The sequence below is a fragment of the Dermochelys coriacea genome, chromosome 11 (genome assembly GCF_009764565.3).
Source record: "Dermochelys coriacea isolate rDerCor1 chromosome 11, rDerCor1.pri.v4, whole genome shotgun sequence".
Classification (NCBI taxonomy): domain Eukaryota; kingdom Metazoa; phylum Chordata; order Testudines; family Dermochelyidae; genus Dermochelys; species Dermochelys coriacea.
Window position 1 is genome coordinate 65725904 of NC_050078.2, and position 22707 is coordinate 65748610.

General features: G+C 42.3%; 1 protein-coding gene across 19 annotated transcripts in view; it reads left to right on the forward strand.

Moving 5' to 3' along the window:
* MAP2 (microtubule associated protein 2) overlaps nucleotides 1-22707 on the forward strand; it is a 344721-nt gene that overhangs the window by 60551 nt on the left and 261463 nt on the right. For 13 of the 19 annotated variants that reach the window (XM_038421402.2, XM_038421392.2, XM_043505673.1 and 10 more), the window contains exon 2: nucleotides 9105-9163. The gene's annotated coding sequence lies outside the window, so the exon portion shown is untranslated. Of the gene's footprint in view, nucleotides 1-9104; nucleotides 9164-13756; nucleotides 13815-15599; nucleotides 15734-22707 lie in introns of those variants that run through there. The other 6 variants (XM_038421391.2, XM_038421395.2, XM_038421401.2 and 3 more) reach the window with 2 other exon arrangements.

Consider the following 22707-nt stretch of genomic DNA (forward strand, 5'->3'; position numbering starts at 1 on the left):
CAACCCCTCACTGCCCCCCTGGGACCCCACTGCCTATCCAACCCTCCCTGTCCCATGACTGCCCCCCAATACCCCCTGCCCCTTATCCAACCTCCCCTTACCATGGTGCTCAGAGCAGCAATGCCCCGCTGCCCGGCTGGAGCCAGCCACACCACCGCAGTGGTGGCCCAGAGTGCTGGCAGCACGTCTCGCTGAGGCTGCGGAGGAAGGGGGACAGCGGGGGAGGAGCTGGGGACTAGCCTCCCCTGCCAGGAGCTCAGGGGCTGGGCAGGACAGTCCCTCTGGCCAGATGTGGCCCGCGGGCTGTAGTTTGCCCACCTCTGTCCTAGAGATTAGGGACTAAATTTTCAGCTGGTGTAAATCATCATAACGCCATGGAAGTCATGGAGCTGCACCAGTTCACATCAGCTGAGAGTCTGGCCCTACACAGATATTCAGGATTGGTAATGTTTCAGGGCCTGTTTTTGCAGCTCTAACCTAGGCAACAAGGTCATTCACAAGGGTCAGGAAGAGTTTTTCCTTCCAGCTATAGCACTATGCAATTGGCTGGGTGCATCTCTGTATGTGAATGGTTTCTGGGCTCACTTTCAGAGGGCAAATTAACCCTTGGTTACTGCCAGCAGCATGGTATTGGACTGCAGAGACCAATGAATTAATCCAGCCACTGTTAAAAAGTCAGTATTTGCAAAGAGGTACCCCAGATTTCCTTTGTTTAGAATACACATTAACAGTGGAAACTGTGTGGTTTCCATTGGCAAATGTCCTATTTAGTGTAGCATGCTGTATATTCCTGTTGTATGATGCATGGATCAAAATGCACGTAAGGTTAGGGAATGTCTAGAAAGGCAATGTTTGCAATGATGGTTGAGAATCCTATTCACCTATTTTGAGAAGAGAGACCCCATTGGAGTCTTTTAGGCTTGTAATGTGATCAGAAGCTAACTTGAATAATTTCATTACGAAGAAAGCATTTCTCAAAGTAATCCTTCACATTTGTAGCATTTACAAGCTTTATGGAAAGCAATGGATCTCCAGTTTGGAAACCTCTAAATGGATCTCAGTCTTAGAAATTGAGTTATTTGGCTCTTCCTTTGTTTTTGGATTGCTTTAGTCTAGTTTTGCTTGATATATTTCCATAATTTGGCAATTGCCTAAAGGAAACGGCTTAAGGTGGTTGGTAACAATTTTTTTTCAACAATTAGGCCCTTAATTGGGGCCATGGTTACCGGCCTTGAAAGGCTGTGTAGCTCTTTTGTGGATTTTTTTAGTAAGTGTCTTTAGCATCAGTTTGCTGAAGTCTGGAGCAAATTTCCATTTGATTCAACAGTCACTGGGATATAGGTTATGATTGCTAGAGATCTGAGGGACTGATGCATGGTATAAGGTTCAAACCAGATGGATGAGAGGCAGAGGGATCCTCTCAGCAAGAAAGCCACAGTATTATTATTTTAAATGTTTTTGTCACAGCCATTGGGGAAATATTGAAGAGCTTGCCTGTTTCCTACATTAATGCCTTCAGGGTGTGAGAAATCCCCAAACGTTTCAGGGGCCTGTGCTTGCTCCAGACAGAGGATTTCCTATTGTAATGCATGATTGTATCCCTATCTGGGGTGCTTTGTTCCACAGCATGTTGCACAGGGCAGGGTCTGTCTTGGGGGAGAAAAGAGAAGCAAAGCTGTGTGGAAAAACATCCCTTGCCAAGGGTCTCAGATGAATCGAGTGCTTTTGAGTTCTTAAAAGGATTGAGACTGCTTTAGCTATATCCTAATTAAGTAAGTGAGTCACTCGCTTCCTGAGAACGCTGTAAAATGTAGGGCTTCTCTCCTTGCAGGGCATGGGGTTCTGTACTGCTGCCAGCCAAGATGGGGAGACAGTGGGAAATTGCAGCTTGAAGGGAATGTTCTTTCAGTGTTAGGGGACTTTTTCTGAGAGCAAAGCAATTAATTGTAGTTCCTGTTGAGATAACAATATTGCCCTTTAATGTGAAACAAAGTAAGGGCTGGATTTTCACTTCCTCCATAACTTCATTGTTGCTTAGATCTTCTGTAAGGCCAGAATCAGTTTATTTCACCCTTGAGTACCCAAATAGCATCCAGCATACTCACTAGTAGCTCTCTTTCTTCTGTAGAGAAGGAAGGATGGTCCAGTTAGGGTACTACCTTGGAACACAGACATCCTATGTGACCTGGGGGAAGTCACTTATGTCCTGATCCTCAAAGGCATTTAGGTGCCTAATTCCCATTGATTTCATTGGGGTTAGGTGCCTAGATCTGGGCCTTCATCTCTCTAAGCCTCCGCTAACCATCTATAAATGGGGATAATAGCACTTCTCTACCTCTCAAGGGTGTCTTGAAGATAAATATCTACAGGTTGTGAATTATTCAGATACTATGGGAATGAGGCCATATAAGTACCTATGGTAGTACAGGAGTAAAAATATATTTTTCTCACTGTAGTCAATAGTTAGCACCTTTTAATACATATAGGGATCAGATCTATTGAGTTAGAAAGTGTCATTGTTACATACTGCATACACTTTTCCAAATGATACTTCATTAATTTAATTGCTTGATGGTGTATATCCTTTAAGAGGCATGGTTCCCATTGCAGTCAGTAGCAAAACTGCCATTGATTTTAAGGGTGTTGGATCAGGCCTTGTGAGTAACTATAAGGAATTTCAAGTAATTATATTGAATACACTCCAAGAATTTAGTTTTTGCAAAAAGAAACCAAAGATATATTTCAAACATCCTTTTCATTACTCCAGAACTAAGAACAACTTGTTTCATTGCATGATGCATTGAGATAAACATATGGGGCAGATCCTCAACTGGTTTAAATTATGTAGCTCCTTGACTTCACTGGAGTTATGCTGATTTCTACTAACTGGACTCCTACCCTTTAATATTTTATCTTGTGAAAGAGGAAATGGAGTTCCAGTGAGTTCTGTAAGTCTCATAGTTGAAAATTGCACATCACCTTTTGGATTGTAATAAAACTAGTAGTTAATGGCATCATTGGGTCCTGGTTCATAACTAGGGCTCCTAGATGTTACGGTCATACATACTGACATTCCACTTTCCCTCAACCCCTGCTCTGTCCCAGGCCCTGCCCCCACTCCATCCCTTCCTCCAAGGCCCCCGCCCCGCCTCTTCAGGCCCCTGTTCCACCCCTTCCCCACCTCTTCCTGCCCCCGTTTTGCCTCCTGCCTGAGTGTACCCCACCCTTGCTCCTTCCCCTAGCCCCCAGTGCCTCTTGCATGCCACTAAACAGCTGATCTGCAGTAGGCAGGAGGTGCTGTGAGGGAGGGAGTGGCGCTGATTGGTGGGGCCGCTGGCAGGTCGGAGGGCTGAGTGGGAGGAGCTGATCAGTGGGACTGCCATAGGTGCTCCAGCCCTGGAGCACCCACGAAGTCAGTGCCTATGGTTATAGTAATACAAATAATAAATATCTGCATTTGTAAATGGATATGTATTGTATCTGTGACCTTACTCTTAGAACAATTTAATAGAAAATTGAACCCTCTAGAAGTGGAATATTAGAAAAAGAATAAAGAAAACTACAAATGAAAGGAGTTGATGTATAAAACATTGTCAGTAGCTTTTTTTCTGATATGCTAAAATCAAACCTGTGTTTGGCACAAACTTTCTTCTGTTCACCAAAACAATGCGGATGAAAATATGACTTGAAAATTTTATAGACAAGTAATAGATTTAGAGGACCTGATGCTGATCTTAATTTCACCCAGGTAAATCCAGAGTAATGCCATAAAAATAGGGGGAGTTACAAGGGAGCACATTCCATGCAAATAAGAACAGAAACAGGCTCAGAATGTTTATGTAGGGTGAGATTTCCAGAAGTGCTTATCATTGGCCTAACCCTGCTCCGATTATAGTCAGTGGAAATTTTACCGTTGACTTCAATGGAAGCAGAATTAGGGCAACACTGATCACGCTTGAGAATTTTTAAAAGAGTAATCTGGAAATCATAGAAAGTTTTAAACAGAAAGAGGCCATAGAGCTTTCTTAGTGACAACTTACTGTGTGAAAACTTAATGATCATGTGAATTCCTTTCCCTAAAACTGAGAGATTAACATTTAGGAAGCAAATTTTCAGTATAGCATTCAGGAAACCAAATTATGAGCTCCTAATAACAATATAATGTTGCGTGTCAATTTATTTTGCACTTCAGGAAAAATGCTCCAAATATCTGTCACGTTACTCAGTTCCTTCAATTCAGAGCTACGCTGTTACAGATTCTTCCTTGTGTGTGGACAATCCAAATTGTTTTGTAATATTCTTCACAGCCTGTAAAAGTTTGAGGGACTCAGAGAGGCTAATGGAAGTATTGAGGTAGTTGAGAATATCCTTCCCCCAAACAGAGATAAAGTTGTGTTCCCAAGGAAATTCTGGTTTAAAGAAGTAACAGAAGATTCATTTATTTTACTTCCACATAGAACTGTGTGTGTGTCTGGCTGTCACAATGGGCTTCAGACATGAACCTTGGTCAAACATGAACCTTGTGAATTAGCCTTTTAGTATTTTCTGGGAAAGGGCCTTTTGAGTACATTCTTTCCTCATTCTACTTTTGTTGTTTGACTGAGAATGTCATGGGACAAAGCAGTCTTGGACATTTCCACGGCTAGTAAGAGGCAGATGCAGTGTCTCTCTGTGAAATATGTGGTAGTCTCAGTATGGTTGCAGTGGATCACATTACTGATCCTATCTCTAAATCTGTCACAAATTGGTCCCTGTGTTTGTCAGTCTCTGCAATGAGAAAAAGGGCTTGGAGAACGACGAGGTATCCCCTCCAATGCCTGACTGAGATCCACCGATGGATCTTGTGGGGGTATCTTGCACTGCCGTTGTCCATGCTGGATAGATGGAAGAGTTCCACCACCAGAGCTGTCATTCTAAACTCTCTCTTTTGTAGTTCACACAAAAATGATAGCATTGCCCAATTACATTTTAGGGAAGGAGGGTAAGAATTCCATATAGGTGTGTCCTTTAAAAACACCTCTAATTTTTATTAGTCACCATGTGTGGAATAAAAAAAATGCCAACACACAGAGTCGCTAATTGGTTTGCTATGAGTCAGAGACATTGGTGTGGCCCTGTTTTAGGAGTCGTTTCCTAAATTTGCACTGGGTGTGCACCAAAAACCAATGAGTAAGGCCTGTGATTCTTAAAGCCCTTGAGGTGGTAAAAGAAATGAGGGCGTTTAGTTACTGTGAATGAAGAAGGTAGGCACACAGGTGCCTGTCTCTTTTTATACTGTGCTCATAACCATAGTATATAGGCACCACCAAAATTCCGTGAATTCTGTAGTCCTCACCCTCTCAGCAACATCTCAGGACTGAGGGTGTCAAACTTCTTGTGGATCCAACAATATTAGCCTGGACGTTGGTCCTTGTCCATGAGTAAACATGTTGTGGGCTATGCCTTTAAGATGCAATAAATTCATATTTGTTGGAGCCTCTTCAGTTATGTCTCTGTGTTAGCTGCTTCTGTGTCTGATTAAGCATAAAATATCAAACCAGGAGACAGTCTCCTCATCTGAATCCTGACTGGGAGGGGTCAGGGACTGCTGGACAGGGTTTGTTGCCCATTTCTCATCTGTCTTGCCCAGGCAAGGAAGATTAGAGGCAAGTTGTTAACTGGCAGCATTTTTTCACTGAATATTTTAGGGCAAGAAGCAGCCTTTATAAAGAACTTCAACTCTTCAGTACACAGCACTGCATTTTAGGGCGGGCCAGTACAGCTGGTGAAAACAAATCTCATTCAGCGAGTCTGACAGGATTAGAGTTAATTTTCTTCTCAGACATATGGAGTTAACCAATGATGATAGGGTCGCTCCCAACTGACACATTTTAGGGACTGACTTTTCATTTGCTGGTACAGAGAGGAGGCAGAAAGCAGATAAGCAGGTTTCCCCCTCCTCTTGATTATGCCTCAAACCTTACATCCTCTCACAAGTCCTGTCTGTCTAATTGACACATGAAACCGATCTGTTTTTCTTTTCAGCGTGTTGTCTAATGATTAAAGCAGGAGCCTGAGAGCCAAGACTCCTGAGTTCTCTTCGCTGACTTGCTGTGACTTAGGGCAGTCACATATCCTGCCTGTCACTCAGCATGGCCCTGATCCAAAGCCCATTGAAATCTGTGGAAAGACTCTCATTAACTCCAGTGGTCTTTGGATCAGGCCCTCGAAAAATGGAGTTATAATCCCTACCTCACAGGAGTATTGTGTGGTGTAATAGCTTTAAAGAGTTGGAATTCCTATGAATATTTGTCATCTTGTCTATCCTCCCCCCTCCCGTGTGTAGCAATGAAGATTTTAATATGTTTTTGTTCAGTCGTGATGACTAAATAAGACATTTTTGCTACCAGCACTCTCTGGCCGTGGTTAGTCATCTGGATAGCAGTGCAGTGGTTCAGGGCAACTGCAGGCATTCCTGCCATGCCACCTGCTTTTCTTGGATTAACGCTGGAAAGAAAATTGAGGCAGTGCAATGAAACACAGTGCATAAATAATATTAAATACATTGCTTGTATGTATAGTAGCTGCTTTCCTTCCAAGAACTGCAAAGCACTTAATATAATGAATTAAGCCTCATTATACCCACGCAGGGTGGTAGGGATTACTGTGCCCATTTTACATTGCGGGGGCAAGGGAAGTAGGAAAGAGAGAGTCTAAATGACTTGCTCTAGGTCACACAATAGGTTAGTTGTCGAGCCAGGAAGAGCACTTAGGAGTCCTTACTTCCAGTCCCTGTCATTTAACCCCTTGCCAATGTTCCTTCCTTAAAGATATTCTGTAGCACTTCCATATGATGCGCAGTAAGAACCAGCATCTGTAGGCCTCGTCACATTGAGTTGCCGTTTGTGAACACGTTATTTTATTTGCCTGTGGGGTTCCCTGAAGTGAGTCAGCTGTCAGTAGAGCGATCAGTCAGGTCTGCCATTTTACCCACATTTTCTTCATTTGCTGGCCTTTGGTACTTCTTACTTGGTGCCCTCATTACTATCTTTGCTAAACCAGTACCTTGGGCTTGATCTAGAAATAAGGGGGACTGTAACAGGGTGGCCTACCCCTTTAACGGCCAGGTGGCCTGTGGCTAACCAGCCGCATTCAATCAGCCCTGCCTGTGCCATAATTAGCTGCCTCCCATCCTAAAGGGGCAGCACTAATTGGGGTCAGGTGGCAGCCTGCAACACCTGGACCTCATAAAAGGGTTGAAAGAGAAACCCTAGGGAGCAAGCTGGTTCATGAAGTGACTGGAAGTCAATGCTATATCCTGGAGCAGAGAGACTGGGAACTGAGTTCAGGGGATGGGTTGAAGAGAAGCCCAAGCAGGGTGAAAGAACTTGTGTGAAGGAGATTGAACTCTGAGAGTGACCCAGCTGGAGGGCAGAGCCACATGAATCCCCGGGAGAGGAAGAAAACCCAGGGGGAACTGAGGTAGGGAATGCTACAGGACAGCTATGCCCTGTGATAGGGACCTTCTGCACATAGGTCTTCTCTCCACCATGTGGAAGGGAGAGGCTTAGCTTACCTTCCCGGTACTATGCTTGCCCCTCTCCAGACCCCACAGAGCCTGTGCAGGGAGAGGAGGGTGGAGAGTGAGTGGGCCCAGGGGAGGAGTGGGTGGAGGCGGGAAAAATGCTCATAGAGAGTCCCTGGAGCGGGGAACGGGGGACGTAGCCTGGGGCAGTACTGCCTTTGGGAGATCTGAGGAGGACCATGACCTGGGAGACTCCCTGGTAGTGTGGTACGATGGAGCCAGAATGCCAGGGGGAGTGGTGGGGGTGGAACTCTTGTGGGGTCAGTTTTCCTGGGGATGTCTGAGGCAAGCCCTGTGGTCTCTCCCAGGAGTGGAAGGGTTAGTAAAAGGATGGGATTTAGGGTGGGAAGGGATGATCTAGCCCTCTTTATAAGCCAGGTTTTGTGCAGTTTTTACACTAAGAGCCATTCATATGACCAACAGTGAGGAAAGTGATTTGTTTGCTCAGATGTTACCATACGTTTAGTGATTAACCCATTATTATTAATTTAACAATGATTAGACCAGCAATAAAATATAATTTTTAAGGACTTGCCTTAAACTTTGGCTTCCAGTATCTTCAAATCTAATTCTTTCAGTCTATTAGTCCATTATCAAATCAGGCTCTAGCCAGGGAAAATGGTCACCCTGCTGAGAGTGGAAATAGCTCTTGACGTTGCACAGAGAAAATGAAACACTGACCAGTATTTCTAAATAGTGCCTGAAAAATTACTTTGGAAAGGCAGTGTGTTCCAGTGGGTAGGGTACTGGGTAGCTCCTCTAGAGACCTGCAGGTCACTTTACCTATGTTTCCTCTCTCACTCTTTCCTTAATAGAGCCCTTCTTGGCAGGGTCTATCACTGTGTGTCTGTACAGTGCCTAGCACAATGGGGCCTGATCTCTGTTCGACACTAGAGGCTGCTGTAATACAGTTGTTAATTTACTTAGTTAACTCGTATTATAATTGCTGGTATTTTTTCTTTCTTAAATATAGAGTCACAAGTGTTTTATTCAGTGAGAGCATAAATAAGGGGTAAGATTCTCTCTAAAAAGGTGTCATGCCAACCCACCCAAAAGACAGTTTGGCACAGGTCCTCAGCTCTGGGTGAGGAGTGCACACAGCAATTCGGACAGGAGGAAGGATGTGCAAAGGTGGCTTTCAACCACTTGTGCTCCTCCAATCCTGGATCTGCAGTTCCCTGGCATAAGTCAGTGCAGCAGAAGGCAAAGCTGCTCTGACTTGCACTGGCTGCCAACAGTCCAAGTGGGTGAAGCCCAGAAAAGCCCGGGCCACCCCCTCTACACTGGCAACCAGGAAGGGTGGTGTCGTCGGAGCTACAACACAGGCTTCACACCACAGCTGGGTCACCCTATGCTCATATGTTCCTCCCATTATAGCTGGCTATGCCCATTCTAGGGATGCTTTACTTTTTACCAGAATAAAGCAGCTGCCTCACAAGGCCTCTGAATCTCCGTATAACCTTCAACTGGACTAAATGGCTGTTTAACATTGAAGAGCCTTTTCCTTTAGTAGCTGACTGAGGTATTTGCTTTGTTTCAGACTCTGGAAACCTGATCTAAGCTATCCTGTGACTGACAACTTTACAGCTACACCAAGAGGTGGGTTTTGTGTTTGTGTTGGTCTAAGGTCTCCTCATTCCAGAGCTTGGACAACACCGTACATCCCTGATTTTACTATGTCTGGTTAACTAGCCAATTCCTATGGCCTCCCAAACAAAATGAAGATTTTTCTCATCGAGTTCTGTATGTGTGTGCTCACGTGTATTTTGGTGGTTTTTTTAAATGAAATAATGAGCACATTTACTCAGCCTTACAGTGGATGGGCTTCTGAAACAGAAGGAACTCTAATGAAAACAAAAATGCATAGTGAATTTGCCAACTTCTTTGTACAGATGTTTCTGTTTTCAGTAGAAATTGTCTTACAGACAGTGTCAGTTAACATATCCAAGAGCCAGGCCTACTGAGCACAAGTACTGTAAACTGAATCAACAACAGAGCATTTTTCAATTCTCAAATATCGCATTTTGGTGGAGCAGCTGCCAAGAACATTTACCGCAAAATGAGCTGATAGACAGTCTATCAATTACAACATGGAGTTCATTGTCTGAGGTTTCTTTTCTCTGTTTTGCCCAACCTTTTTATTGGGGATGTTTATAGAATACACTAATGCATCTCAACCGCAGATGCAACCAGAAATGTTAGTTTGTGGAACTTAATGGAGCATCCTATCATTATCTACTAAGAAAAAGATTATATAACCAGGGTGTAGACAATTCTTCATTGGGGGAGGGGCTGGAGTTAAGAAATAATAAAACAGCTGCTGAATGTTGTTTTTATTCTATCTAATTATTGTAGCAGGGACAATCCCCTGATAACTCCCAGTTTGCTCTTTTCAGTCCATGAGAGGTACCACCCTCTGATGGTCTCTATTGTTTGAAGTCTCTCTCTTTCCTCCAGGGTGTCAGCTGGCTCTTGTAGCCAGGGTCAGGCCGAAGGTCTTTCCTGCATCAGGGTCTAGCTCCTTTCTTCCCTGGCTGGGATATGGCTCAGCAAACAGTGTCTCCTCTCCTTGGGAAGAGGAATTCTGTGTACCTGGGTTAGGTTCACTGGCTGTGCTTCTCCCATTATTTCTGCAGCCAAGCTGGCTGTTTCCCTTCTTATTGCATGATCCTCTTTCTGATCTCCTCTCTCTAGGGAGACCTGGATAGGTCCACCCAACTGCCACTCCTGTGGGGCTGACTCCCAGAGCCTCTTGATTGGCTTGTCTCTTTGTGGGGAAAAAAGCTCATGCAACTCATGTGACTGGGGAGGCCAGGCATCATGGAGCCCCCAGAATTCTTTGCTGTCCTTTTGCATCAGTCCCATCATGTCTGGGAATCAAAGAGCCTCCAGCTGCTGTCTTATTTGTAGTCATTGCCTTGTCAGCATCTCTGTGTGAGAAGGGAACCCACATAGTGAAATAAGCAAAACATAAAAGCAATTGTTTTCCAGTATAATCAGCTGTGGGGTGTTTCCTTTCTTCAGTCTGCGATGTACTAGACTGTCCCACAAAGAACACAGTGACTGTAGAAAACCAAGAGGCCACCTAAATGCTCCAGTTTGCCCAAGAATTGTGTTTTTAATTCTGCAATACTATGCCATTCTTACTAAGTGAGGAGTGACTGAAGTACAAACAACATGTGTGTATTTTCCAGGTGATAAAATAAAATCTTTTAATGTAGGGATTGCATTAATAAATACAGTAGAACCTTATTTATCCAAGCCTCCATTATCCGGCCCGCTGTATTAATCTAACAGGGCAGCAGGGCTTGGGCTGTGAGTCCAGGGTGATGGGGCTGACAGTTGGAGCCTAGCCTCCTGGGGCTGACTGCCAGAGCCTGCCAATTCTGCTGATTATCCACATTTTTGATTATCTGATCTTACTCTGGTCCCAATTAGATTGGACAAATGGGTTCCACTGAATTGGGGGATAGGGGCAGCTAAAATTCCCCCAAGTCATAGTTGTCCATGCCCAGGTATAAATTCAGACTGCTGTTGAGCCTGATTCTGATGCCACTAAGTCAGTGGCAAAACTCCACATGACTTCAATAGGAGACTAAGCAGGCATTGTTGTTTTTTTCTTTGTTAGCAGCTCCTTGTTGACTTGAACATATGCAGTTAAAGCTGTTGAGTGTACTATATATTAGTCACTGAATGGCAAAGGGGCACTTACCTGGCTTTGTAGATGTGCACTGTGGGCCAGACCCTCAGAAGCTGTACGTCAGTCTAACGCCAATGATTTGAATGGCAATATGTCAGTATATGAACTGAGGATCTGGCCCTAGAAACTAGGCTGTTTCACTGGATGCTTCTTTAAAAGTGCACTGTTGGAGCCTGTTGGAGTTTTGCCTTTTACTTTGTGTGAGCAGGTTTGAGCACTGAGGTCCAGATTTTTAAGGATACTTAGGCATTGCTATGCTGAATGCTGCAACAGCTAAATACTAATAATTAGATAATAAATTAGAAATCTATGCCTAAATCCTTGAGAATATGTATTGAATGTGCTGCCTGCTATTAATAAAACCTAATCACAAATAACAATAGGTTTTAGTTGACATATCTGATCAATTCATTCACACATTTTGCCATACTATAACTTTTGTTACAGTAAGACCTAGAAGTCACAACTAACATGGGGTGGGCTGGGGAGGGATTTTGTTAGATGCTGCATACACCTGTAGCATGAGATAATCCTTAGCCCAAAGATCACACGTTGATCTGCTAAGCCTGGCTTCCTTCGGAAAATAGTGTATTTGAAATTGGTTTTGCAGACTTTTAATTCTACCTCTGTAGAACTTAATAGAAAGAAATGAAAAAACTTGAACATTTCCAGAAACCCTTCTGCTTACTCTGAGACAGATTTTTCAGAAGTGCTTGGCTCCCACAGATGGGGCAAGATTTTCAAAAGTGCTCAGGTCACATTTAAGCATTTAAATTAAGAGCCAAGAGTTTCCAAATTTAGAGGAATGTGTGCAGAACATTTCTGAGTATCTGGGTGTGGATTATCTTCTTTAGCCCCTTCCGTTCCATTTAATGCCTTCACGTGTCCATGCACGTATGCATATGGGGCTCTGACTTTTGAAGGTGCATTTGCTAACTTGAATGATGCAGTAAAGATATGGCAATGGCTTATGATCAGTGTACATTGAACCACACAGATGCTGCTTCTCTGAAGTTAGTATAGGTTCATGAGACATTAAGCGAACTTCTGATGATGGACTGTGCTTCCCAAAAATGATTTCAGAAAAATGTTAATTCAGTTCTTTAACATCTGCTATTAAACTACTGACACCGTCCATTTAGCTATAGTATAGACTGCTTGATCTGATAATATCCAGAAACAGTTGACCATGTGGAGAAGTTTTATTCTCTTCTATACACAGAGGGAAGAGAAATTCTCTTAATTAAATGTAATAATCAATTATTTGAATTGCATTTTAGTAAACCAGATAGATGGAAATTGCTGAATGATTTGCCAAGGGCAGACACCGCGCAAGACCAAATGAAGATATTTCAGTTGAAATTTTATTAGTTGCCCAACTTTTATCTTTCACCATTATTGTCTTCGTTCTCCTCTCCTCTCCTCCCCCACAAATCCAGGCCATGTTCAAATCCAGCTGTTTCCATCTCCACAGTACATACAAAACTTCACCTGTCCCATTCTGTCTTGACTGATAAATCATCTCTCCCTGCCCTGATTGCCTCCCACCTGCATTACTACAGCCTCCCTGATACCCATATTGTTCCTTCCTGCCAATCTAAAATCCAGCTACAAAAATTATCTTCTTTTTCTGTTGATCTGACTCTATCTCACCACTTTGTGGATACCTGTGCTGGTTCCCTCTTGCCTAGCCCATTGAAGTTAAATTTCTTGTCTGGCCTTGAAGGTGCTACACACATTCTTCTGATCTGCATTTCCAATTTCATATCACTGCATTTTTCTCACCCCTCCAATCCACCAGCAATGTCTATTTCAGTGCAGCAGCTTCCATGACTTTTTCTATGCAGTCCTTTGCACGGAACATCCTCCCCACCTAGTTCACCAAGCCATCCAGGTCCCTCCTAAAGACTCCCTGTAAGGTTGATTGAAAGTTTTCAATAGGGAAAATGTTTGGTTTGTCTATGAAAACTTGAAACATTTTCACGAAAACTCAAATTTTCTGTTTAAAACTTCCATGTAATCAAAATGCCAGATAACTGAAAACTTGTAAAGTCAGTTTTAACACTTTTTTTTTTTTGGTTTGGTGTTTTTCTTAGAAAATTTTCATTGAAAAAACTTAGACAAAAATATTTTCTTCTTTGTATAAAAATTTCTCAGTGAGGAGAGGGAGAATAAGCATTTCATGACCATCTCTAACTCCTTAACTTCCACAAGGCACAAGCCAAAAATAATAATAAGATTTTTTTTAAAAGCACAAAAGGCATTTAAGTTAGTGAAAATCCTATTGATGGTCAATGCAGGGCTGGGCAGTTAAGTCCCATTTGTTCCTTCCTCAAAAAATGCTACACAACCTCCGTTCTCAGGGCATCCCATCTTTTCTGCTTCTGTCTTTGAGATTTCAAGCTCTTCAGGTCAGGGACTGTGACTATTTTATCTGGCTCCCAGACTATTGGCAGAGCGTAGCAAATAACTAGAATTTGCTCTCTCTTCTCGACTGCCGAGTTGTCATCCCACTGCAGAATAGTAGTTCACCACTCTCACTTTTCTCAGGTGGTAGAGTACCAACAAAATTCATCCCTGGTGTTATTTCATTGGTTTAAACAGAAGTAATACACCTTCACTTACTGTTTGGTTTTTAATGGTGATGTCTGCATTTTCTATGTCAATATGCAACAATAATTAAAGACATCGTTAGTGCTAGATCTTACAAACAGTGGTTCAGATTGTGCTTTGTCTGATCCTTTGTCTTTCAATGAAATGGGTATTCTGTCTGTTTCTGTGTTTTTGTTTTTGTTTTAAATGATAAGGATCCAAGCATTAACAGTTTAGTTATTTTTAGAGCCATTTGTTCAAATGTAAGTGTGATGTCTTCCGAGATGTCTCTGATGGGTTCTCTTTAATGAAATTAAAGGCTTTCTCAAAATACACATGGAATATGAGAAACAGAAAGGAAAAATACAAACACACGGTAAATGAAAGCGAGAGAGAAATATAAACACATTCTCACACGTGTACTTTGGCTATAGTCGTCATTAAAAGTGATCCAAACAATATGCCACAAGGTTTCATGTGCTGATTAATCATTACTGATATTTCTCTTATTCGGTAATGATGAGGGCAATTATAGCAAAAATAATATTAACACATAAGAGGCACTGTAGCGATGACTACCGCTTATGAGTTAGTGAGGACAAAGCACAAAGACAAGGTAGTGGTGGGTGAAGGTGAGGATAGGAAGGATGACCCAGTAGCTAGAATGCTAGCCTAGAACTTGGGAGACCTGGTTTAAATCCTTGTTCTGCAACAGGCTTCCTGTATGAGCTTGGACAAGTCAGGAGGGTTTAGGCTCCTAAATGTGTTTTGAAAATGATTTAGGTGCCTAAATCAGTTAGGCATTGCAATGCTGAGCACAGCAGTGCCTGAGTAGCTTTAAAAGTCTGGGTCATAGTCTCTCTGTTCCCCATTTAAAATGGCCAACTAGTGCTTCCTCACCTCACAAGGATGTTGTGAGGTTACAATACACTAACAATTGTGAGATACTCAAGTACTGTGGTAATAGGTGGCCTGATAAGTACCTTAGATGGAAATGTACTACATCTCTAATGCTTAGGCTTGCATAAGCACAAACAGGGAATCTCAAGTAGGAAGTAGAGAGGTTAGTTTACCCCTATAGTTGGCACTGTGCAACTGGGATACTGTGTCCAGTTCTGATGTCAACAATTCAAGCAGGCTGTTCATAAATCGGAGAGGGCTCAGAGAAGAGCCACGAGTGATTAAAAGATTAGAAAACATGCCTTATACCGATAGATTCAAAGAGCTCAATCTATTTAGCTTAACAAAGAGAAGGTTAAGGGGTGATTTGCCTACTGTCTATAAATACCTACATAGGGAACAAATATTTAATAACAGGCCCTTTAATATAGCAGAAAAAGTTGGAGCACGATCCACTGGCTGGAAGATGAAGCTAGACACATTCAGACTGGAAATAAGACATAAATTTCTAGCAGTGAGGGTAACTAATCATTGGAACAATTTATCAAGGGTCATGATGGCTGGCCAATTTTAAGTCAAGATTGGATGTTGTACTAAAATATCTGCTGTAGGAATTATTCTCAAAGTTCTGTGGCCCATGTTATACAGGAGGTCAGACTAAATGATCATAGTGATCCTTTCTGGTCTTGGAATCTGTGAAGTTACTGTAGGGTGACCAGATGTCCTGATAAAATCAGGACTGTTCCGATATTGAGCAGTTTCTCCCGTGTCCCGACCAAAGTACGGTCGGGATGCCATTTGTCCCGATATTTTGTTTTGGGTGTGTCTTTTTTTTTTCCTTAGGTGGCGGTGACAAGCAGGGGGAGCGCTTTTTCAATTGTTGCACTCATCTGGCACATCCGGGTCTTCGGTGGCACTTGTGGCGGGTACTTCTTTCTTTGCTGGCAAGATTTATTTCCCACCACCGAACGTGCAGGGTAAGTATAACAATTGAAAAGGTGCTTCCCCTGCGGCAGTACCGATATTTTGTATTTAGCATCTGGTCACCCTAAGTTGTTGAACCCTGATCAGTCATTTTAAAATTATAAGAGCACACACAAATAGCTGCCCATGACTTTAAGCTCTATTTGTGTTTGCCCGTTTTTTGAGCCTTGCAGGTTTTCAGTCCGTTCTGAGGAAGTGAGCAGGTACCGAGTGGTACTTTAGTGGATGGAGTAAGTGAGACTGAGTTTTTGCATTTAGAACGGCAGATCTGAAGCAGCTGCAAGGGTATGCAGCATGCTGATTTACTGCATGTGTGTCACTCCCATTAACTGGGAGCAGCAGTGAAGCTGTGAGCAGGTCAGCAGTATGAAGAGTTATAAAGGTGCATACAATGGATGGGATCTGTTATGGGTACAGAATCACATGGTTAACAGACTTTATCTGTGGGCTGGCTGTGCCTTAAAGATATGTGTGTGGATCCCATTACCACGTGGGAGGATAGGTCCCATGCCTTTGTGGCCTCTGCCCTATTTCATTCTTAGGAGCCAATGGAGGGCTCTCTCCTGTGTTTGGATCTGCATTTGGGAGGATGCAGGCATTGGATGGGGTGTGGAGAGGTGATGTCACTTGAACAAGAGAGGAGTACTTATGTGAATAATGGTTGCAATATCCGGTCCCATGGGCCAGATGCCTAATTGGTGGAAACTGATAGTGCCACTGAAATCAATGCAACTACACTGATTTACACCAGCTTTGGGCCTGGCCTGCTGTCTGTTCCTTTTAACGATGTCTGGACATTCAGACTTGTTTTCTAATGCCACAGGCAAGTAGACATGCTGAAGCCTGGGAGTAGGGAGTTTTGTTTTGAATGCCGTAAACCAAGGGTAATGAATTATTTTTTGTCAAGTTCCAAATTTCTTGGTCAAGGTATAGTCAAGGTCCAGACTCCAGAGAAAATGATAAGTAAATGAAAATATTTTGCGGTCCGTTCAAAAGTGTCTGGCGGCCCAGATTTGACCCGCGGTCGGCCTATTGACTACCCCTGCTCTAAACTACGTATCGTCTAAACGGGCGGAGCTGGGAAAGTAGCGTTCTGAGAGTCGCAGCAAAGGCTGAAATGAGCGTCAGATTACTAGAATTGGAACTCAGAGGCAGGGCCAGAAAAATGTAATTGAGAGAGAGAGTCTGGGAATCTCTCCATATTGAGGCCAGGCCAACAGCTCCTTAGTGCTGGCTACTTAACAAAGTATGTGTTCTAGATTTTTTTTTTTTTTTTTTTTTTGATGACAAACTCAATTGCCAGCGATGTCTTCAAGTAGAAACAGCGAGCGAAAGGAACAGGTGGTACAAGACCTTGAAAAGCAAACAACATATTATAAAACTGAAACCATCTGCTGCTAGTTAAGGCTCAGTGTAAAAACTAAGCTTTGATGAGGTTTGTTGAGTGTGGTGAATAATTTACTGGAGAGGTCATTAGGGCCTTATACTGCTGCTACTTTCCCCTTATTTTAATAGCTCATTAGGGATGGAAAATACCCTCTGAGGAATGCCACATGCTATTCCAGCAGTCTGCCAGGCAGAAGGATAACATTTAAAGGCAATTTGGCCCTGATCCTGCACTAGTCAATGGGAGTTGTCATTGACTCAGATGGGAATATAGGACCAAGCGCTTCTTTTTTAATATAATAAAAAAACCCTATACTAGATCTCTCCATCAGTAGATCTCAAAGCATTTTAGAAAGAAGGTCTTTATCATTATCCCTATTTTACAGATGGGGAAACTGAGGCACAGAAAGGTGAAGACTTGCCCAAGGTCACCCATCCAGCCAGTGGCAGAGCCAGGAATAGAATCTTGGTCTCCTCATTTCCTGTCCGATGCTCCATCCACTAGGCCACACTGCCTCCTTAAATAAAGTGTAATGAGACAATATTAAGGAGGAGACATCATAACTTATAGTGGAATGTGAAATGGTTAGATTGAATTAGTAGGGAGAGAATATTTCAATATCAGGTGATACCTCACAGTTGGAAGCTTTTCTGTGACTTATAACCAAATCAGACTCATTTACTTCTACTAAATAGACTATAGGTCTGACCTCCATGTTTTCATGCAGACAAAAGTCTTTTAAAAGATCAACCCCAATGACCAAGCTGTACATAAAGATCAATTGTTTGCTCCCTTTGAAGTCAATGGGAGTTTTTCTGTTGACTTCAATAGGAGTAGGAGAGGGATCTAAGGTATTTACTAGGTAGAATATGGAGGTTTTTGGGTCAGCTGCCTACATTGAAGGTGTATAGAGGGAAAGTCAGATTTTTTCATACTGCAAGTCTGTTGAGTGTCACAAGATGAAAACATGTCACAGACTAAAAAAGGGAAAATGTCATGACAATCAAAGGGAGAATTGGCTATTTTTATTTTTCTTACTGTCAGCTATTAACTGCTGCAGGCGTAAATATAACACCTCTTTGTGGTGATGCATGGTGTCTCGTAAGGGTAGACTCTCACTTTGGTGCATGGGGAATTACATGTGTTAATGGGAGTGGTACACCCAATTCCTGTGTTCTAGACTGAAAGATATATGGCTGAGTATCCGTTAAAGCAATGCATAAAGCCAGCATTTTAAGCTGAAATTCTACTTTTTCTGTTAACATTTAGTTAAAAATCTCTTTACTCGTCAACGTGCTTGCCTTTTTCATATGGTTGTCCTCTGGTTATTTTAAAGTTAAAAGAACTAAACATACATGTATTGGAGAAAATGCAAATAATTGCTCTACTGTAACTGCTGTTGTGTATTTGTTTGCATCCTTAGAGCAGAGGGATCTGTTGTGAAAATCATCAGGTTTGAAATACCTAGACTGCTGAGGACAGCAGGTTCAAATTCTGACATGGGCAAGTCAGCCTTTTATTTCTAGATAAGGTAGGATGGTCCAGTGGTTACAGTATTGACCTAGGTCTTGGGAGACTAGAGTTGAAGTCCCTGCTCTGCCACACACTTCCTGTGTGACCTTGAGCAAGTCACTTAGCCTCTCTGTTCTTCAGTGTTGCCTCAGTAAAACGGGGATAATCCCGTTCTGCCAGGGGCAATGGGAGGATAAATGCTTTTAAGATTGTGAAGTGCTCAGATGCTATGGTAACAGGACCCATAGGTACACAGACTTTCTGCAGTTGCTCCATTGAGTTCTGTGCAAATTTCTATAAAGAAGGCTTTGGGGAAGACCTTAGAAACGCACCCTCTCTGCTCTGCCTGGCTGATAAAGCCTGTTGCCCCTGTTGGTTTAAAAAAAAATAGAGGCTTGCCCTGATGTCCTTGGCAAAATAGTTTCTGCCTGGCTTGCTATTATACAAAGTGCTCCATTCCAGTTTTACACGTTGCTACCACTCCCCATTGCATAGGTGCGTGCATTTCAGGGATGAAGTAATTCCTGGGTGTATATCATTTTTAAAGTGCTTTGGGAAGACAGAAACTACATACACGTATAAAAAGTTGTTGCCGTGTTTGGGTCTGTTGCTTTAAGCTGAGATTTTCCCAAAGGGCTATGGGAGTCATGGGCCCAATTTCTATTGAAAGTCAATGGGAGTTGGGTGCCTGCCTAAAAGAGAGTATGAATCTAGCACAGATCTGGAGAAACCTCAGAGACAAGAAGTCAGTTGATCTGTTTGCTGTTAACTCAGTTGTGGGACTCGGAACACTCTATTCAGATCAAAAAGTTTTGTTGCATCATAGTAGTGCATCCAAAATATGAAGCCTCAGAAATAGTTATTCCTTTAGTTAATAAAGTTTTGCTGGTGCTTTTGTGTAATCTCCTTTTGGGGAAAGATTCTGGAAGGGGTGGGGCTTACAACACACCCTTCTTGTCAGCATCTCCCATTGGTTGATTTAGGTGGCTCCCCACCTAGCATGCTGTCTCTCATGGATCCCATTCTGAGGCTCCTCCTTCTCCCCATTCATTGTAGAGGGAGCCTCAGTTCGTAATTCAGGGTTTGTGGATTCCAGTAGTTTTCCAGGTGCTTAAGTCTCATAGCCCTCAAAGGTATTTTAGGCTCCTGGCTTCCATTGAAATCAATGTGAATGTCAATGTTGACTGCTGACTGAATACCTTTGAGGATTTGGGCCTAAATAACTTTTGCCCAAAACTACATAGAGAGTTTGTGGCAGAACCAGAAAGTGAATCCAGGTCTCCCAAGTGCAAGGCAGCAATCACCCTTGCTTTCACAGCTCCTGTTTCCACCATCCCTTTTAATTAATATATTTTCCTGATAGAACAAGTACTAATTAGCCCTAAAAGGTACCTTTTCTGTATTTGCAACCCAATTTGCTGTTCTGAACTCATTTAATATTCCTAATTAGCACACAGGGACATGCCTACAAATCCCATTAATATTTTGAAGAAGACACACTGATACATAACCCATCACACAGGAAAATATCCCCTTAGATGAAAAGCTGTTGCTGTTCTTCTCTGCTAAAAATGGAAATTGCTTTGGCTCTGGCTGTGGGTTGGAAATGATTGTGTCTCCCTTGCTCTGATGTGAATACAGCCTCACAGAAGCACTTTCCCAGTGCTGTTCAGTGCTTTATTACGGACCAGAATTTCTTTTGTTCTCTTTTTCTTTCATGTGTGTAATGGATATATCAGGGAAGTGTGCAGTGTGGAAGATTGCAAGGGTGCAGAACAGGTGGTGGTGGGTCTGTTTCAGTGAATCAGTGCCGTCCAGAGCACTTGATCCTGCCAGCCTGTGCTCAGGCAGAAACACCCATTTGTATCCAGGCAAAACTCTCCAGTACTACTGAGTGCAGGATTGGGCCCGGAAAGTACAGAATTATAAATGCAGGTCTGACTCCTATTCTGCCAGCCTCATTTTTAAATGCTAAAATTTTCCTAATGGGCAAGAAGAGGGGCATTGGTTAAGAAAACTGTGTTTTCTTTGCTCAAGGTGAGCATTTAATAGAATTAACATGGAATTGTGTAACACCGACAGACCCCGGTCGTCAGCGGGTAGGATCGAACTGGGGACTGCTGGAGCCAAAAGCCTGTTAGCTAAGGCTGTAGAGCATTCTCATTTTTCTCTCTCTCTCTCTCTCTCTCTGGTCTCAGTGCCACTAGATGGGACAGAACACCACACCCACGAGGTGTGTGGGTTACATTTGCACCAAACAACTTGAAGCAGTGGAGTAAGATCCTCAGGTGGCAGTGATTGGTCCCATTCCACCGAAGTCCCAGCTCAGAGAATCTGTCCCCTGATCTTCAGAAATACAGGAAGTGCAAGACAAAACTGGTCACATAGCAACAGAAATGCCCCCAAAAAATTTTTATCATTGCTGGTATTGTAAGTTAGTTACAACAACAATCCTATAGTGGAGGGTCTGTTGTCTTTTCAGCAAGACTCCCTGGGGCATTCTTGTAAAGAAAAGTCAAATTGTCTGGCAGTGCGGTACCTCCCAACTTTAGAGTAATGGCTTTGAGTACTGTTAAGAGGCTATAATTAAAATACAAAGTAGGTAATGAAGAAAATATTACTTTTATTTAGTTTTAGGTGGAACTGTTCTCCTTACTGGAAAGTATTTTCCATTAGATTCTCATGTTTGGTTTGTTGTTGCATGTGAAATAGATTTTATCTTAACTCTTTAAAAAATTTTAAGGCAAAATGTACAGACCCCACTGCCTAAATGCGGGCACGCAAATTATAATAGCCTGGTTATCAAATGTGCTACCCTGAAAGCTCTCACTGCCTTTAATGATTGCTGGGAGTGGTCAGCACTACTGAAAATCAGGGTGCTATTATTTAGATGCCTTAGGTATCCCTGTTTAAAAAAAATATGGCTTTAATTTTTGCATAGTTACATTGAAGATCATAGTATGTTGAATTAAGACCAAAGGATGAAAAAATAATTACTTTTGTTCAATTCAAGAATTTATTTAACCTGCATCAAAATACAATGATTTTAGATTCCGAACTGCATGGAATGAATTCCCATTTGGTATGTTTCTTTAAGCAACAGTACACTCTTGAATTAAGACATGTAATTGAAATACTGTGCATTGACTTAAGTATAGCCACCCCGCACACAAACGTTTGATTATTTTAATTATACTTTTCCCCCAATAAAACTGTTAAATACAAGAGGCAAACTGTTAAGAGTAAATTAACACTATACTGAAAATATCTGTAGAAGCAGCATGGAAATTAAATAGACACTAAACTTAAAAACTTTAACAATGAAAACTTGTAAGTAGAGCCCCCATTTTACATTTCTCCCTGCCCCTGAAGAGCGTGTAATCTAAATAGACGAGACAAAGGGTTCAGAGAGAGGGAGTTTTATACCCATTATACAGATGTGGAGCAAACAGATCAAGTGTCTTGCCCCAGGAATCAATGGCAAAATTGGGAATTGAACTGGCATCTGAGTCTTAGTCCAGTGTCTTAACCACAAGGCTGTCCTTCTGTGCTAGGAATGAGATTAGAGATGCTGTAGAGATGCATTATGCTGAAGAGCACGGGGCCATAGTTCTAAAACATTTACTTAAACTTAGTAGTTAATTGGCCTGATAGTCTTTTCTTTAAGGAGGAGCCGTAACCTGTTCTCTCTTTTGAGTTATTTGCTGGAGCAAATAAGGTCGTGTTGGGTTTTTCTTTTTTTTTTTTTTTTTTTTTTTTTTTTTTTTTTGGATGAAATTTAGATGTTGACATTACCTCATTTACAATACTTGGTTCATGTGGAAACAGCTTTTAACAACAATAGCATTGAACACGAGGGGCTGTAGAACCAGGGAACATGCAGCATAGCAACCTCTTCGCAAAATACATTTTCTCTAAATCTTTTTTTAAAAAGGAAGTGGAGAGGGGAGGGTGTGAGGGACAGATTTTTAGCTACCCCTTCAAAGAGGCAGAACTCGTGGAGCAGTCAAGACAGTGGCCCTCATTTTAAGTTAGGGGTGCTCTGCCTTATGACGGCCTCGTTGTGGC